This window comes from Ochotona princeps, chromosome 8, assembly GCF_030435755.1.
Source record: "Ochotona princeps isolate mOchPri1 chromosome 8, mOchPri1.hap1, whole genome shotgun sequence".
NCBI lineage: Eukaryota > Metazoa > Chordata > Mammalia > Lagomorpha > Ochotonidae > Ochotona > Ochotona princeps.
The window spans coordinates 28,141,567-28,158,877 of record NC_080839.1 but is presented as its reverse complement, the minus strand read 5'-3'; the positions used below and the strand labels follow the sequence as shown (position 1 = coordinate 28,158,877).

The window sequence follows — 17,311 nt, the reverse complement described above, 5'->3', positions numbered from 1 at the left end:
TGAGTTATAAATCAATAGCTGTGCAACCTCACAGAGATAAAGAACATTTAATGCTGAGATCATGGTAAGAGATCATGATGGAGTGTTTGAAAATATCCCAAGAATGAAGTTATTTTAATGGAAGGGAAAGATGGATTTCAAACACTTTAAGTTAGTTTTGGTTCATAATCATGACATAATTTTAAATAAGATGTATGACTCCATTTGTAAGACATTCTGGAAAAGATAAAACTACAGGAAGAAAAGGCTAATGAATAAGGTTGTCAGGTGCCAGACTGAGAGAACACGTTGATCGCAGCAAGCATCACCAGAACTGTGCAGGGTGACAGAAATATTCTGTGTCTTGCTACCAGGCTGGTGTGGCATAAAGTGTGCATTTGTCAGTCACCCAACTGGAAACTAAGGATTGCTGGTTGTGTAATTTGATCTGGTTAATTCAAAAGTCACCTATAACTTATACTGAAATTACAGAAATTTTATGAAATACGAGTAAAATACACTAAAAGTGCTGTTAAGGGTGTTTGGGTGTGTGCATGTGTATACATTTACATCCATAAATGCATATATACATACAGCTTTGGAGCATAACTCAGAGTTTGGATTGCCTGTCCATTACAAGCTCTGATTGTTACGAGTACAAATTTGTTTAGGAAATCAGTTCTGTGTTCTGATGAAGATCATCAGTAACCATCAGTGCCAGTACTTAGTTCTCACCTTAATGGACTACAAGCAGGAGTTCACACGACTAATGATTCCTCCTCTTCAATACATTTACCTTGCCTCTGGACCCACACGGTTTCTTGTGTTATGCTTTTCTTGGGGACCCTCCTCAGATTTCTTTTCTGGTTCCTTTTCATGTTTTTGATCTTTATTAGAAATCTCTAGACCTTAGATCTCCGCCTCTTTGCTGCTGCTGCTGCTGCTGCTTTTTTAAAAACTTACTCCTGAAGTTCCCATCGTTTTACCCAGCTCTTATGATTTGTCCAAATTTATTACTGTGTTCTAAATTCATATGACTTTGGTATTACCCAATTCTTTACGTACTGTTGTTGTAAAAAAAAAAAAAATCTGGAAGAAAGTCTGTTGATTAAAGCGGATTAGGATGCAGATACCTTCCTTTGTGGTAACTAGGTTTGATTCCCAGCTCAGGCTTCTGACCCCAGCTTTCTGCTACTGCGCAGAGTGAAATAAGCCAAATATACATGTTCTCCCTTATATGTGGGAGCTAAAATTCATAATCAAGCATAACGAAAACCTCATTTTGAACAAAAATGCTGATTAGTAAAAGAGATAAAGATTGAGAGATATAAAAGAAGTTTGTTTAAAATCATAGGTGAGAACCTGGTATGGTAGCCTAGTGGCTAAAATCCTCACCTTACACACACTGGGTTCCCATCTGGATGCTAGTTTGTGTCTCTGCTGCTCCACTTCCCATTCAGCTCCCTGCCTGTGGCCTGGAAAAGCAGTAGAGGATGGCCCAGAGCCTTGGAAAACTGCACCTGTGTGGGGAACTGACCCAGAAGAAGCTCCTGGCTCCTGGTTTTGAATCAGCTTAGCTCCAGCCATTACGGCCAATTGGGGAGTGAAGCAGCAGACAGAAGATCCTTCTCTATATATGTCCTCTCTGTAGACCTGCCTTTCCAATAAAATGAATAGATCTTTAAAAAAAATTAAGTGAAGTTCAGTATAGTTTATTAGCTTGATAATAATAATAATATGAGCTGTTAGTATGGGAAATGGGCTCAGAAATCTATAAGGTCAATCAAAAAATTAGCAAAATGAATTATATTAAGAAAATACTAAGATTTAAGCACTATGAAAATGCAGTTATCTATTTTTTTTTCAGAGAATAAAAAGGACTACTTGCTCTGAGTTTATTTGCTAGGTAAAGATTTAATAAAGACACTCTGTATTCTTTTAAAATTTGAATTCAAACCTAATGATCATAAAAATAGGCCAGATAACTCGATAATGTAATGGGTATTTGGAGTCATTGTTAGGATTGTTGCCTTTGTCCTAGCAAAGTTTTCCAAACACACTGGGACAGGCAGTCTGCTGTTAGCTGTTTCCGTATGAGCAGGTCATGTCGGATGAGATCAGAATGTCTTCACAACAGCCAAACAGCAAGAACAGTGCCCCCAGGTTTTGTGAAAATCCAAGTGAGGAAGGGATTACAGTTCATCTGGGCCATCTTTGGAAAGCGGACGTCTTGCCAGTCAGAGATCATGAGTACCAGGTGTGACACACTGCTGTGGACCTCATCAGTATAACTCCTCAGGGAAGGATTCTTACTTGGAAAAATGAGCCATTGCTCCCCAGAGCATGGGGAAGGTGTCTTCAGCCTGTGGTGGCTGTAGGAGTGTCTCCATTATCACCTCTGGTAACAGAGAGGAAAATACTTTGGATTCATTGTCACTTTCAGATAAGTGAGGAGAGCTGCTTCTCAACAAGTGTGAATAGATTTTGGTAAACAAGAGGATTGTTTGAAGGGCTATTTAAACAGGCACGTGTATCCGTTCTGTTGCAGGTTGGTTGTCTGGACTTGCAGGACTGTGTTTAGTTGTGTTCAGAATATGTTATCACTGAAAGAGACTTTTTTTAAAAATGAAAATGTAGTGACTACAGCACTTCCTTTCCCAAGATTTTTGTTGATGAGTAGATTGTCTGAAGATTATTGCCATAGCATGCATCATTGCTCTCCGTCCCTGTGGCGTGCTGTCTCATCTTGCACTATACATGACCTGTAGCTTTATTACCCCTGGCAATTTTTACCAAATGCCTATTCTCTAACATTTACTTTAACTGTGCTTTAGGTATATCATTGCTTCAGCTCTTACTAAGCCTTAACAAAAAGCAATAGGGTATTTTCTTTTATCTTAATCAAAAAGATCATAGTCTTTAACCCTCGTTTTTGTGGCTTTCCTTATGTTTTCTAATTAAGAGATTTTTATGGCGAGCATTACGACGTACTACATAAAGATACTTTGGAATTACACAAAGAAAATGCAAAAACTCAGTTCTCCCACTGCTTAGTTGTTATTCCTTTCAAGTTTTTGCACCTAAGTTTAGTTTCTGTAAAATAAGGCTCATGATGCTGCCTTTAAAAAAATAATTGTAAAGATTAAAGAAGGTGAGATACATAAGCTCCCAAAATAGTATCTAGCATGTTATATATGGTTACTGATCAATATCGTCTATTGCTGGTATTACACTCTAAGTTTATGTATAGTCAGCTGACCAGAGCTTCATTTTAGCCAATTAACCTGAACTAATGCTAACTAAGTCACCCATCATCTCTTTCTAATGTTGTAAGGAAAGCTAACTTCAGCGGTTGCTTAGAAAAGATGGGAATATATATCATGTTGTGGTTTAACAGTATAGGAAAACAAAATTTTTACATACTCCTTGCATAATAATAAATTCTAAAATGGGAAGGATATTTAAGGGGAATTGAGAGTAAATGCTATTTTTAATTCATTAAATTATTTTGTTGTAAAGTTAGCCATTTTAGTGAACTATGTATCTATGTTTAAATCACAATCTAAGAACAGGAAGGAATGTTTATACTTTGAGTTAGCGTTATGGCAAGCATGCTAATATGTGGTTCCCGGGCCTTTGGTTTGACATTTGCCCTAGTGTGTTTGCGTGTATGTGTGTCTGCATGATGGTGAGAATACTTGGTTATGGGTATGTGTAGGTATTTACATCCTTGCTCATTTCCCAGAGTCCCCTATTCAAATTTTATAAAGAGGTAACAGAGCATTTTTTAAGTTAATTTTGAGAAATATGTAAGACACATGGAGAGAAAAAGAGAAGTCACTACTGCTGGTATGTTCTCCAAAGGTCTGCAATGGCCACTGTGGTCAAATGTGAGCTCTGAGGACTCAGGATCCATGTGGGAGATGGGAACTCAGTTACCTGAGCTGTCATTCCTGATGCTCGGCATCTGCATTAGCAAGGAGCTGGAGTTGAGAGCAGGAGCCAGGATTCAAACCCAAGGCACTTTGATGTGGGATGCAAGCATATTTTTATAATTGACTAATTATTTATTTGAGAGACAAAATTACACAGAGACAAAGGCACACACACACACACACACACACACACACACATATACAGAGAGAGAGAGAGAGAAAGAGAATTTTCCAGCTCCTAGCCAGTGCCCCAAATAGCTCCAGGCTGAAGGAGCACAACATTTGGGACATCTTGCACTGGCTTTCCAGGAGCATTAGCAAGGAAGTAGATTAGAAGTTGAGCAGCTGGGTCTCAAACGCATGCCTGTTTGGATGCCATTTTCACAGGCAGTAGTTTAATGCCTAATGCCTGCTCCAGATGTGGACATTCTAACAGCTTAGCTTAATAGTCAAAACCATCTCCCTCCAATTTTTTTTAAAGTTTGAGATTTGGTTGATATTTTCCTGTGTCTTACAAATAGTTTCTTTGAAAGCACATTACAATTAAAAATGTAATGAAGTTGTGCTAACATGAGAAGCGGTGAAAATAGTAAACATAGTGTTATTTTATCATTCCACTTTCCTCTTTATTTTTGGATTCTTGAGCAACAGTGGGTCAGGAATGTATTAACAGCTGTTTAAGAACATATGAGGAAACTAGAAAAACAAATTGGGTACACAGTTCCTTCTCGGCCTGGAACCAAATACATAGAGGAACTTTCTTTTTTTCTTTTTTTTTAATCTATAACATAATCTTATAATACTTGCAAAAAAACTTTTTTGATAATTCTTTTTAAAAACTAGTTGAAAATTAATAGAGGAATAGCGACTTAAAATTGACTCAAAAAAAATAGAGAATGGTTAGCTGGCGATTGCATGGAAATATAGCAAAACTAAGAGGCTTCATATCCATCTGTGGATTGTAGTTCTTTTTATCTTGTTAGCTGAACTGGGATTTTTAAACAAAATCTCTTGAGCTAAGATTACTTACTTTCACTGCATTTTCCAGCAAACCTGGAAGAGATGTTTCTTACATGTTACTTTTAAATGATGCTTTCTTTTTAAATGAATCTTCCTTTGAATCTTTTTCTGTTTACAATAAGGTTTTGCGTCTCCCTAATCCTTGCCACTGGCTTTAAGCATGACAAAGCAAGCTCTGATAAAGGATAAGGGTTTTTCTGAAGGATTTCTATTCACTCTTAATTGTGACCTTGACTTGAAATTCTCAAAATAAGGCTCTAAGGTGTTTTCCTTTGGGAGTTCATCCAACAAGAGCAGCATCTTCTAAGATAATGAGTAAATTAGGATGATGCATATCCTTTCCTTTTAAATAAAGTATTATGGGGCATCCAGGCTTTGGGAAGTGCATGCTGATTAAACTCCCAGCAAAGCGTAAAGTAAACATAAAATGATGGAGTTTTTGTATCTAACTTTCAAATTAATTATGTAGAAATTGGATTGGGTGAGTAGCACAAAATTCCCAGAATGATACAGAAATGAAGCATCTGTTCCAATTCCTACTGGTGTAAGAAAACCCGAGACTGAAGGTAAATGACAAACTAATACACAAGTATTTGTGCCTTTTCAGTTGTAGTCTTTATTCAAAAAAATAAATTTGGCATGAAACTGTTAACTTGGGTGCAAAGCACTGTTTCCTGTTGATGACTTACAGTACATTCCAGAAGGTGAGGCCTGATGTCGGTCCCACAGTGTTCATCTCCATCTGTGCTGTAGGCAGTGGAAGAACGTTCTTCAAGTGTGACTACCTCAGTAGCCACTAACTCCTTGGGGACTCACACTTCTGGAGATGACTGACTCAGCTCTTCATTGACACATAGTCTAAGAACACTTAAATAGCCTGCTTTTAGATTTAGAGAGAATAAAATCAAGCACACAGCCATACTCTCTGTTTTGATTGTACTGTGGATAAAAGCTAGAGATGAAAATTTTACTAAGGAAAACTAATTTTTCATTAAAATTGTTCTCCAGTTTAAAAAAAACCCACCAATTTGAATGTTAAAGTCAAATTTCTGGGTTTTGGTCATAAAATATTTATCATGCTTAACCTGTGGTTTTAGGAAGCTGTGATAAGGTGACCATCCACATAATTTAGACTAAAATTATTTAGAGCTTTCTTAGAAACATTGATTCTATCTGTGAAACTCGTTGTACATCATATCCTTGTTTGTCACGTTGTGATCCAGAATGACAATTTCAGCATCACCTGGGAGACTTGTGAGGAATTCCACTGAGTTGGAATCCGCATTTTAACAAGATCCTCAGGGGATTTATTTGCAGGCACATGAAGGTTCGGGCATTGCTGCCCTGTAGTCCTGCTTTCCCAGTATTTACATATAGAGAGACATATTCTGTTTTGCTAAGACTCGACTTCTGCATTTTCCTATCAACACTTTTACTTTCTTATTCATTTGCTAAGCCATAAACCTGTCCTTTTGGAAGAGGGCATAGCTCTTACCGAGGATAAAAAGAACACTCAGCACTATGTTTGGTTTATTTCCAGCAGACTTTTAAATAAACATTCTACCAAAGCCACCATAGTCTAGACAACAGCAGGATAAGTAATCACATTGAAGTTGTTAGCAGTAGAGGCCAAGGCCCAATTCTGGAATTTTTTTTTTTTTTTGTAGGCTAGAAATGCTGAAAAATATATCATATTTTGGGTCACATTCTTGTCAAAATTTACAGTTGAATTTTCTTACCTGACAGCCTGAGCTTTATGGTGTGGCTCACTGAATCAGTGAGAAGTACCCATTGAAACTCTGGTGGCTCAGTGAAGATACACACACTAGCCTAACACTTAAAATACTTTCTAAAGCAGAATATTCTGTTTTGAGCCACACAGCAGGAAATAATTTTCGGAGGAAAGTGCAATCATTTAACACTTGTTCTTACAATCCATCTTGACGTTGGTGTTTGTCTATTCTGTATTACATGTGTTATTAAAAGCATATGTTTAAGCACTGCCTTCAACCTTTCAGCCTGGAAGGTATGCAGCACATAAATACTTTTATTGCTTGTTCAGAGTTTATACTTAAGTTATGGGTTTAAAGGACTTTGTGGGTATCCCTAATCATTTTGTAATTCAAAGCTTAGTGTGGTTTTGCACAATCCTTTGGAGATTTTGCTGATCAACTTTAACTCCATAAATCTGATGGGTTTTTATTGTTTTTGGTCCTCGATTTTCAACATGAAAGCAGCAGGGTATGGCCTGAAAACCTTTCAATGTATGTCTATTTCCTGTTTTTATTTTCTGATCCAAGCGGACTTAGACAAATACATTTATGCAAACATTCTGAAAATATCCATTGCTTTTTATCCTAAGCTTCTACACACACGCACACACACACGCACATGGGCAGTTTTCTATTACTTTTTGTGAGTCAGTTAAGAAAATCATGGGTTATCTCTTTGACATTGCACTACCTTCCCTAATTAAATATGAGAAAAATGAATGAATCTTAAGTCTTTTTATAGGTGTATACATCTCAGAAAATGAGCATCATCATTCAGAAATACTTAATAGCATCAATCTCATTAGCAAGAGTCCTGTACTTAGAAGAAGAGCTAATTTTTCATATGACAACATTTTTAAAAAGTTGTTAACTCAGTTTTTCCAAACATTTCAAAATGATATTGTGAAATAGAGCTGGAAGGTGATTTTGCTCATCCTCAAAGGGGAGGCGTGGGAGGAAACATGTGCCACTTGTTCTGTTGAAGTTCCACATGTGTGGATACTCAAGTGTTGCTTCTGTTTTAGATCCACAGAGCTGGGAAATGATCTTAAAGTCTAATTTTTAGCATTCATATTTGACTGTACAACTTTTAGCTGGAATCTTTTCTTTCCTTCAACCATATCAACATAAATAAAGTTTTTAATTGATAATTTTTTTTTGCTGCTGCTGACTTAACACTTCAGATTGCATCTCTAATTACCCCTGTGAGGTTCACATAATAACTTCAATTTCAGTGAGTTTTCCCAGCTTCCCAAAGTCATTTATTAGAGACTGCAATACTGTGCCATAAATCTTTCTGATAAACTTCAACTGCTGCAGACATCCTGGTGGAAGATCAACAAAAAATTGCATAGCTTTTTACACTACCCTTTTAAATCATGCAATTATTCCTTCACCCTAGAATACATTTACCTTGTACTAAAAATTATTAGTCACAATAAAAAGAGGTTGAGTCTTAGGAGAATTTCAAGCTGTGGCTTCAGGCACATTTTGAAAGGTTCAAAAATCAATTAGGCAATGTACCTAACTATTAGTGTTAAAAAGCTAACACATATAATTGCTTAGCTCAAGGTTGACCCTATAAAATTGCTTCTCAATACTAAGTTTCTTAATCAGAAAACTGCTTATAAGTTAATTAAAAGTATACCTGTATATAATATGATTCTGATATTACAGAAATAATGTCTCTTTTTTGATTTTGAACATGAAATAGTCATTTTAAGGAAATATTAAGTGAAAATAAATAGAGCATAATAATTATCTGTGAAGTCTCCAGAAATTAATATGAGTTCTCTGCATTGGGTTTGTTCTTCCTGTGCTCTGTTCACTCAAATTTTCCTCGTTTTTTCCAAGATAGTGTAGGATAGTATGGAGTAATGTTTCCCCCTGGGCCGTGCCGTTGGATGGCCTGGACTCGTATCTGCCTATGCCCCACACTAGTTCTGTGTCTTATGCCACTTGTAAAAGGAGTTAATTATGTCTATACCTTTATTATTTTGTCATGAGGATTAGATGAGAAAAGCCAAATGCTTAAATTCCAAAGTCACAGTTAGTCCTCAAGAAATGTTGTTTCTGTCCAAGCTGGGACATCTTCAAATGTTTGATTCATACGTAAACCTGTATGTGTTTATATTTAATATACATTCAAATAAGTTATAATTTTAGAGCCGTTTCAGTAGTCAGAAGACACAGAGAATATCCATGTATCCTATCCCCCAATTGTACAGTCACTCATATTGTCAACATCCAACACCAAAGCGGTACGTTCGTTATAACTGGTGAATATATATGGACACATCATTATCAAAAGCCCATAGTTTATTTTAGGACTCATTCTTGATGTTGTACATTCCGTGGATTTTAGCACTTTTAGAATTACTTGTATTCGCTATTCAGCATCATAGAGAGTTATCTCAATGCCCTAAAATCCCCTCTACCTACTAATTATTTTCTCTCCCTAGCTCCTGGTAACCACTGGAAATTTTAATGATAGCACAGTTTTACCTTTTCCAGATTTCATCATAGTTGAGATCATTTAACGGTTGGCTTTAGATGGTCTTCTTATTAAGGTTCATTTCTTTTTCCTCATTATCTTTTAATGCCTTGATAGTCCATTTCTTTTCAGTGCTGAATTCTATTCCATTGTTTGGCTGTATCAAGGTTTATATATCTGTCCCCCCATTGAAGGGCATATTCTTTTTTCTAAATGATGGCAATAGTGAATAAAATCGGTGTAGGCAACCACATACAGGTTTTTGTGTGCACATACATTTTCAGCTCAATGGATGAATCCAAGAATCTTGACTGCTGGATATTTTATATTGAATATTAATTTGTAAGGCAAATGATAGAGATGTTGTAGGAGGAGACAAAGAGGAAGAAAAATCAGTTTTCACACATCAAATTGCTGCAGCAGCAGGACTGGACCATGCCAAACCAGAAGCCAGGAACTCCACTGGGTCACTTGAGTGGTTGGCAGGAATCCAAGTAGTTAAACCATTATATGCTATTTCTCAGTTATGTCATCAGGGAGATGGATCAGAAACAGAGTAGTTGAGACTCCAGTTGTCACTCTGCTCTGGTATGTGGTAAAACTCCATAGCACAGTATACCCCCAGACTGTAGGATAGCTAGACTATGTTCAGTTCAGTGAGAACTGCCAAGCCATTTCCCGAATTGCCATAGCAGTTTGCAACCTCACCTGCAGTGAGCAAGAGTTTCTGTGTTCTGTGTCCTTAGGAACATTTTGTGTTATCAGTGTCTCAGATAGGTTTCTCAGATGTGTGTTTGTTTATCTTAGCAATAAAATGACTATCCATTTTTAAAATTTTCTTTTTAAGTTCTAAGAATTATTTGTATTTTTGGATAACAGTTTTTTTTAATCACATATATCTCTGTAAATATTTTCCCCAAGTGCATGCACTTCTTTGTTTAGATCAGTATTGCTAATGTTCACTTTGTATATTCCCTCTTGCTGAAATGCAAATACTTGTATATGTAGCCTTTACCTTCAAAACAAAGAAGAGACTAGGATAGCACAGTAGCCTAGTGGCTGATGTCCTTACCTGACATGACTGGGTACCCATATGGGCACCAGTTTGTATCCTAGCTGCTCTACTTCCTGTCCAGCTCCCTGCTTGTAGCCTGGAAAATCAGTAGAGGATAGGCAAAAGCCTGGGGACCCTGCACCCATTTGGGAGATCCAGATGAAGCTCCTGGCTCCTGGTTTTGGATCAGATCAGCTCCAGCCATTGCAGCCACTTGGGGTGTGAACCAGCAGATGGAAGATCTTTCTGTTTTTCTCTCTGTAAATGTGACTTTGCAATAAAAAATAAATAAATCTTAGAAGGAAAAGACCTAGAATGATTGTATTCCCTGAAACAACACACATAGTCTCCTGCATGCATAAAAATACCTAATAATGCTTACTTAATTAACTGATCAATGATTAATGATTAATAGAAATCACATCAATATCATACTTGAAATTCAGGAGTTCCATAGGGAGATCCAAAATTAGTGACACCTGTAAGCCCTTGTGTGGATTACACATCTTCTGTTTCACTTTTCAGTAGATGAGAATACCTCAGAAAATTCAAGGAAAATTATGAAAGTCTGAATTCATTTTGTTGCAAAAATATTGAAAAACTATAATATTTTCTGCAAAGATTTGCTTCTTTATTTTGAAGTCAGAGTTACAAGCAGAGGGAGGCTGAGAGAGTTTCCTTTCTCTTCACTCCCGCAATGGCAGCAATGGCCAGTCCTGGTCCAGGACCAAGATCTTCATCTGAGTCTGTTTCAAGGGTGGCAGGCACCTAGACACATGGGTCATTTTTTACTGCTTTTCCAAAGACATCAGCAGGGAGCTGGTGCCCGTAATGGATACTAACATGATGGGGTAATTTTTATCTACCGTGCCACAACACTGACTCCTCCACCAGCTATATTTTAAGAACTAATTTTGGATGGCTGGTACAATGGTGTAGCGAGCTAATCCCCCTCTTGCAGTGCCAGCATCTCAAATGAGTACTGGTTTGTGTCCCTGCTGCTCCATTTCCAATTCAACTCCCTGCTAATGGTTTGGGGAAGCAATGGAGGACAGCTCAGGTTCTTGAGCCTCTATATCCACATGTTACACCTATAAAGAAGTGCCTGGCTCTTGGCTTGAGATTGGCTCACCTTCAGACCTTGTTGGGAAGTGAAACAGCAGATGGAAGATCTTTCTGTCTCTTCTTCACCCTGTTCTGCCTTACAGATGAAAATAGATACATTTTTTCCCTAGAAAATTGATTTGTATACCTAGATTATGTGTGTGTAACAAAGAGAGATCTTTCTGCTGGTTCACTTGCTAAATGCCCACCAAAGCTGAGGCTATGCCACACAAAAGTCAAGAGCTAGGAACTGTGGGTCTCCCATAAGAATGACAGGGACTCAACGACTTTGATCATCATGAGCTGTTTGCTTTCAGGTTGTATTAGCAGGGCTCTGGATCCAATGAACAGGTACTCAGACCATCACTCTGGTACGGGATTGAGTATCATAGTGGTGGTATAATCCACTGTGCAAATCCACTGATGTAAATCAGCCCCAAGCTTCTGGTTTTAAATCCACTTTTCTACATACCAATTGAAGTGTGCGTCTACTAATATAGACATAAATGTGCACCTAAGGCAAACAGAGCCACAAGAAAAGGAGAAGTAGTGTAGCCATCCAAATAATTTGTTTCAAAAAAGAAAACTATTTCCTTATTCCCTTTGGTATTCACTTGTAACTATGAGAGTACAACATGTATACTATTAGATTATTTTCAGCATTTAACTTGGCTTAGGCATTATTTTAAACAACTTACTTAGAAAAAATAATTTATGTTATCCTCACTAGAGCCCTGAAGCAGAGTTTGTGTACTATTTTACTAAAGGAAGCAAATGATTTGCCCCATATGACACTGGGGCACACATGGTCAGGCTCACTTCACCTGAGCCTTACTCTTGAAATCAAAACTGTGACAAAGCCCATGCAATATCAAAAAAAAAAATTCTGTTTCCACAGGAATTTGCAGCCCAATAGATTTGCCAATAAGTGTTTTGAAGGATATTTGCAAAATCAGAAAAATTTGGAAAGGGAGAGTGGTCTGAGCCAGTAAGCATGGACTTATGAAGACTAAGAATAGGCAACGTGTTATGCAACAGGGGTCTGTGCAAGTTTACAGAGATGGCCGAACAAGGAACCCATCTGGTTAAGGAACAGTATAATGTCACAGGTAAAGCAATAAATCCGAGCTGTTTACCTCCTGCTTAGGTTTTTTTTTTTTTTTTTTCTTCTCCATCCACCTGGATGATTTTCATTCTGGAATGGTTACCAAGGATCTGAGGAAGTTTAAGCTTAGGGTAAATAAGACCATCAGTGTCTCTCACACAGCAGAGATTGAAAGTAATATTTCCCATAAAGGAAAAAGATTTGATCCAAGACAACAAAAATAGCAGAACTAGAGGGAGTCATTGAAGACCTATAATTTCATTCTTAAAATCATACATCTTCCCATAGGAAGAGGGAAGATACATGGCAAGTAACAGTACAGAAGTGTGAGAACTTTAGTGTATGTGGTTATTAAATGGACTCAATTTTCATGGAAAAATAATGTTTGCATTAAGGAAGATTTTACTTGTTTTGTGTCTAACATGTCACATTTGAGTTAATGTGTTGTATTGACAAGTATGAAAATATAAGCTTATTAACAAATAGGATGTCCTAGAATTGTAGAAAACTTCACTTATAGATTAAAGAATATAAGATAATTTTCTCACAGAATAAAGTGGCCTGAATAACTATTTCTAAATAGGTGAAAGTTTGAAAGGAATGGGGTCCAGATTACAAACATAGTGCAGTCCCAATAAAGAGGGATGAGTACCAAGTTCAAAAGGAATGAGCTGCTTTGAGAATTCATAACATCACTAGAAGGTTTAAAGTTGAATTTCAGTGATACTCTGTTAGAGGTATTTTGGAAAAGCTTATTGTATCAGTTGAGAGGATAGGTCTTGGATCACTTCCAAACTCCAGGATTTTCATTATTCAGTATTTTTTTCAGGCATCTGCAATATTCCTTTCCTTCCTTTTACTAGTTGTCCTTTGTGCAACATTGATGCAATATGAAATAACGTAAAAGAGAATAAATCTCACGGTTTCCTATGTTTATGGTCTCCAGTGTAGTCAGTTGCAGCTTAAAATTTTAAATAGATGAGCAAAGGGAATGTAAATAAAGCACTGTACATAATGTAAGCCCATCAATTTATTGGAAAACAAGTGACATGCCAAGCATTTTTTAAAGAAATCGTTCATAGTACTCATTTTTTCTTAAAGGAAAGTGCTTGTAGGCATTCTCTTAAACTACCCATGAAGGAACAGGAGTACTAGTACAGTGAAGGAAGGTAATACCTTTTGTATTGTCTAAATTAAATCCTGGCTAGAGAGTATTCACTCTTCTGTATTATTGAATTGTATTTGGCAACTACTGTTACCAGCGTTGGAGAAACAAGCCAAAAAGAGATCCTGTAATTGAATTTTTCATTTATTTGTTGCCTTTAATCAAATTTATGTTGCTTAAGACTTTGACCCGAGTGTATATACACAAAGACTCATCCACATTCTAATAATTAAGTAATGAATTTAACTTAAAATGAACTTTTATCTTAAAGACTATGCAAATGTAAGATTTCCTTCCCAACACTGTTCATTTCTGGGTTTGGAGTCCTATTTGATACTCTCTGGGTAATTGTTTTCCTCTGTGTCCATCTTCTTTCATTGCATTTTATATCAGCCTAAGCATGATAGTCTCTTAGACTCACATATTCCCATCCCATCGTGCTGCTTCTTAACAGTGGTTCCCTTCACACAGTAAACACAGGATTTGTGTGTGTGCGTGTGTGTGTGTGTGTGTTACTGACATCAATATTATGGAAATACAATTGCATATACATTGAAACTAATGTCACTACAATAAAGCTGTATACTTTGTGTTCTAGACTGTTTTTTCATAGGTTACATACAGTGGAAAAACCTCATTTGTATGATGTCAATATGTGAAAATAAACCCACTCTACAAATACAAGTGAAATATTGCTCCCTGGATTCATATGTGCTCTCCCAATATTTTCCCTTGTCCTGAACCGACATGAATGCAGCTGCAAGGTCTGATGGAAAACATCGGCTGTGAATCTAAGGTCTGCACCACTGTGTGCTGCAGTAATTGCTGTCAAGGCAGTTCAGTATCCTGGAACGATCCACATTCGGTTGCCTTACTGTCCTTCTTTTTAAGGATTCCTTAAAGCAGACAGTACCTGATAATGCGCTAACCAAAGAAGAATCCCACAGTCTGCACACAAAAAAATTTTAATCCACAGCCTACACACTCACACACAGCACACATATACACACACAATTTTAGAACACAAGTATGTAGACAAATAGACTGTGCTATTTTCAATTAAGTCTATACAAAGATCTTGGTTGTGATTTCCTGGACTTTTAATGTATTGTCCAACCATTATCATAAATTGAATCACCAGGATTTACAATATATTAATGTATATTAAAACAAGGAGGACAACTAAGAACTACAGAACTGAAAAGAAGGGAGTATACTATGTACTTAAGATCCGAGTATAGTTAGGTAAAAAATTTACTGTTCTCCTGATTTCAGATTTCCGTTAAACACTCTTTGTAATATAGTAATTATCTATCACAAATCAAGAAAAGAACAGATCTCAGTGTACCCATCATACAATCCTCATTTAGAAGCATTTTATAAAAGTCTGTACACTTTTAATAAATCTATATTTGGCTTATTTTAATCCAGGTACTGAGTTGTATATTTTGGCTATTCCAGCTGGGATCTGTGCAGTTGGGTTAGGTGATCTAATTTTTATAACGTTTTTCTGAAAACCAACATTTTCTTATTAATCAATATTTTCATATCTAATGATGTTAGTTTTACAACTATTAATATCTAAGTGCTAACCTCTTTTTTTCTAAGAGCTTAAACTCTCATTTCTATTTCCTGATATATTACATTGATGTCCAAAACAAAGACAAAATATAAAGATGAAATGTAAAAAGAATGGCTTATTTTAATATTAGCACATGTAAATATTGATGACAGGAAAGTAAGAATATTGAGAAACTGAGTAACAGTAGTAATTTTTAAAAGCCGCTAATAGTTTCTTTAAAAGTTATATGTCTAAGGCCTGGCGTGGTAGCCTAGCAGTTGAACTCCTTGCCTTGCATGTTCCTGGATCCCATATAGGTGTCTGTTCTAATCCCAGAGGCCCCAATTCCTGTCTAGGACCCTGCTTGCAACCTGTGAAAGTGATCAAGGAAGGCCCAGGGCCTTGGGACCCTGAGTCCACATGGGAGGCCAGGATGAAGCTCCTGGCTACTGGCCTCAGATTGATGCAGCTCCAGCCATTGCAGCCACTTGGGGAGTGAATCAGCAGACAGAAGATCTTTCTTTCTGTCTCTCCTCCTCTCTGTACATCTGACTTTGCAATAGACAAACATAAATCTTTTTTAAAAAGTCAGATGTCTACTGCAATAATGATGAGCTTTTTATACAAGACAAAATCTTGAAAGTCCAGGTGGACTTTAGCTAATAAAAAATGAGAATTAGATTATCTTCTATAATAATACATGTTCAACCAAAGAATAAATTGGGTTAAAATTAAGACATATCTCGGGAATCAACACAGGATAGCAAGGTTCATTTGGTGTTAAAAGGCTATTGCGGGAATCCATGAAATTTCTTTATTTGAAAGATGTATTTGAAAGGCAGAGAGCAGGAGAGAAACAGAAAGAATCTGCCATCCCTCCGTATGCCCGCAACCCCCGCTCCTGCAGGTACCACAACAACCAGGGATGTGCCAGGCTGAAATGGGCAGCCTGAAACTTCATCTAGATCAGCTGGAAAGGCGGCAAAGGCCCAAGTACCTGGGCTCTCATTTGATGCTTTCCCAGGCACAGTAATAAAGAGCTGGATCAGAAGAGGGGCAGCCAGGACTGAAATTGTTAGTAATATCTTATGCTGGCATTGCAGGCAATGGCATAATCGGCTGAACTGTAAAACTGGGCTCACATCTTACCTTCTGGAGAACTTATTTTGAGAATATCAGTGTTGCCTACTTTTGCCTAAATACTGCATCAAAATTCAGATAACATATGCTTACTCACATATATATGTATAGCATATTTACATATGTTATATCAATCATGCGTAATATATCCAATTAATCTTATAGGATGAATATTCACATAGTATATGCATTAATCATATATATATATACTTTATTTTCACATATAAAATATACATATTAATATCTATATTTGTAAGTCTTCTGCTGTAACTATTGGTGGTCTGTGTTAATGCCAGAATAGTCATTATGGAATAATTGAAAAAAACAAAAATAGAAAAATATGGAAATCGTTCAGCTGCTATAACTCAGGTTCAACATTGTGACTTTAGCTCAATAATCTATTAAAAATAAAATGTGAAGAGACTGTTTAAATCTGTGAAATACTTTTAAAAACTAAAGGCAGGAGCTAACATTATGGCATAGCAGGCAAAGCTAGCCCTGCAGGGCTGGCATTCCATATGAGCACCAGTTTTTGTTCCTGCTGCTTGAGAAAATCAGCGCAAGTTGGTTGGTCCAAGTGATTGGACACTTGCCACTCTGAATGAAGCTCCTGATTCCTGACTGTGGCTTGACCCTGCCCTGTCTTTTGTAGCAATATGGGGAGTGAACCAGAAATGGGAGACCCATCTTTCTCTCATTTGTACTCACTCTCCACGCCTCTCTCTCTAACTCTGCCTTTCAACTAAATAAGCAAATCTTTAAAAAGAAAAAAAAAGTACTTATTTATTTGAAAGGCAGAGTTGCTGAGAGAGGAGAAATGTACAGAGAGAGCTTTCATCTGCTGTTTCTCCCCACCCCACCCCCTGCCCCAAATTGCAATAGCCAGAGCTGGGCTGGTCTGAAGGCAGGAGCCAGGAGCTTCTTCCAGTTCTGCCATGTGGGTGCAGGAGCCAGAAGACTTTGAACCATCCTCCCCTGCTTC

The 17,311-nt window shown here is 37.1% G+C and overlaps 1 protein-coding gene across 8 annotated transcripts in view; it reads left to right on the top strand.

The window, feature by feature from the left end:
- Window positions 1-17,311, top strand: part of NRXN1 (neurexin 1) — a 1,084,317-nt gene that overhangs the window by 878,709 nt on the left and 188,297 nt on the right. The window lies entirely within an intron of this gene.